Source organism: Stegostoma tigrinum, chromosome 11 (assembly GCF_030684315.1).
Source record: "Stegostoma tigrinum isolate sSteTig4 chromosome 11, sSteTig4.hap1, whole genome shotgun sequence".
Taxonomy (NCBI): Eukaryota; Metazoa; Chordata; class Chondrichthyes; order Orectolobiformes; family Stegostomatidae; genus Stegostoma; species Stegostoma tigrinum.
Genome location: NC_081364.1, coordinates 70,324,823 through 70,327,341, shown reverse-complemented (window position 1 = coordinate 70,327,341; position 2,519 = coordinate 70,324,823). Strand labels below are relative to the sequence as shown.

The 2,519-nt window shown below is 46.2% G+C and overlaps 1 non-coding gene across 1 annotated transcript; it reads left to right on the top strand.

Annotated features, from left to right (window-relative positions):
* Positions 1 to 757: 757 nt before the first annotated feature.
* On the top strand, positions 758 to 947 carry LOC125449890 (U2 spliceosomal RNA). The gene has a single exon (XR_007246993.1). It is a non-coding gene; the product is annotated as a U2 spliceosomal RNA (small nuclear RNA).
* The last annotated feature ends 1,572 nt before the right edge of the window (positions 948 to 2,519 follow it).

The window sequence follows — 2,519 nt, the reverse complement described above, 5'->3', positions numbered from 1 at the left end:
TGTTTGTTTAGTGTGCAGAATAGAACAGCACAAAATCAGGCCCTTTTACAACTGCAGGCACATTGACACTGCAGGCAGTTACACATTCCAAAGAAACAGACGGGGTGGGATGGGTTTGGGAGGCGGCGGTGATGATTCGCCTTCTTTGCAACGATGAGCCACGTTTATCAAGGGAGGTAGACCCACCGTCTTCAGTGAGTGGTTCCTGCCGGCTGTGCACTGCCTGAGAGGGCGCTGGAAGCAGAATCATTCATGGCCCTCAGGAGAGAGTTGAAGGATGAGAGATTTACAGGGCATCGGGAAGGACTGGTGAAGTTACCCGTACAGACAGCTGATGCAGACAGTGACAGGCTGAAGCACCTTCCTCTGTGCTGGGACATTCTCTGAGTGTGCAGTTCTGTACCGATTGTTGCTGCAATCTCACTGACCCGCTGCTAGTCACGGAGCTGGTTGATGACGCTTGTTAGTGACATCAGCTCTGCCCTATCTCATTCGATTGGTACATTTCCGATGACCTGCATTCATGATGAAGAGAGCTTTATAGAAAAGGTCTTGAAAAAGTGCTGGTTTATTTGACCCAGTTAGGAAGCCCAGGAATATGGGAACAACAGTAAAAACAATCAGCAGTGATTTACAAGTCTTTGCATTCAGTCAGGCTGATGGAAAATATGGAAGGTAACTGTGAGCCAAGGTAATCCAGTAGTAGAACGGCATTGTTACGTGCTGGGGCTTGGCTTCCGTGACGGTGATGTCTGGGATTGCTTTTAGCAGTCTCAGTGTGGCGGCAAAACCTGAGGAAAACCAGTATCTGTTCTTATCAGCTTTAATACCTGATATGTCCTTTACTTAAACTGATTTTTGGATCAGAGAGTTAGAACAGGGCCTTGCTCCATCCACCCCACATGTTGTCCTGGTATTGCAGTGTTTCTAGGAATGGTGCATTAAGCCAATTTTAAAAGCAGCCTGATCAAAACCTGAACAGGGGTGTTTTGGCCTGAGATGTCAGACTTCCTGCTCCTTCAGTGCTACTTGGCCTGCTGTGTTCATCCAGGTCTGCACCTTGTTAACACTCTGGAACCATAACAGGCCCTTCAGCCCAACAAGTCCACACAAAACCACAGAGCATCCCAGCCAGACCTATAACCCACCTAAACTACCTCTTCCTAAACACTACAGGCAATTTAACATGGCTAATCCAACTAGACTGCCCAACTGTGAATTGTGGGAGCACTCTGAGGAAACCCACACAGACACAGGGAGAATGTGCAAACTCCACACAGGCAGCCACCCAAGGCTGGAATCAAACACGTGTCCCGGTGCTGCCACCAAAGTGCTTTCTCTCAGTCCTCTCACCCAACCTTCTCCAAATAGGCTTGTTCCAAGGTACCTGTTAATCTCTCCTTTTCTGCATGTCTAGCACTTGCTCTGAATGTTAGTGCCTGATCCCTGGTACATGCTGCATCTTCCCACCAACACCATCCCTGAAAATCCAAACATGGCATCAGATGTAAAAGAAAATAGCCTGCCAACACTACCTCATTACAAATAGCATTTCAGAAGAAAAAAAGATGAAGCTATCAAAGTATTCACTAGTTTTGACTCTGATGATGATGACTTGGGATGTACTGAACTAGAGATTTTGGAAACACTGTGAGCCAGGAAAGGATATGGTGTATACAAACTCACATTTTTCATTTGAGTGCAAGAGCAACCAATCAAACAGGTGTGCATGTGACTGCATTATTTTTCACAAGTCAAGGCCTGTGAGTTTAATCAGATTACCACTTCTCGCATTAGCCAGACCAAGAGATATTTGCAAATCTAGTGAAATGAGCCAGAAGTTAAATAAAAATGCTACATCATGATGCAGAATTGCCTGTCCACAAAGTGCATTCTTGCTGTCAGAACTCCACAAGCTTTTCAGCACCTGAGACGTGATCCGACACAATATCTGACCATTTCCCTGGCATTTTTGCACTTTGATGTCTCAACTAGAACCTAATATCTCACAGTGCTCCTGTCTTGCCTGGTGTTTATCACAGGCATAAGCCAGGGAGCTTAGCATTGTGTTGCCAGCAGTCACTCAAGGGCTGGTCAGCAGCTGTGGCAACAAACACGTGTTTCGACCGAATGGTCACGTCTCAAATTCTCAGGGAAAGAGTTCTCAGTCAGGAGATCCTGAGACAGCATGTCCAAGAAATCATTTGATATCAGCTCAGGGACTTTGACACTGTCAGTCAGCCATTTGGGGCAAGCAGGATCAGGGGATCTGTATCACTACAGTACAGCGAAGTGGCCACATTCACTAATAATTACATTCTCAAAATGCTCCAGTAGACTTGTTGAGCCTGAATGATGATCATCAATCCAAGCTGACCCTGTCCATTCCTGCCACTGGGGGTCAGTTTGATGAAATTCTCAAGGTGTTCAGGAGTTTGGGAGAATCAAGCCCAGAGCTCCCTGAAATAGCAACACAAGAGGATAAGACGGTGAAGAATTTCACTTCCATGGTACACAGC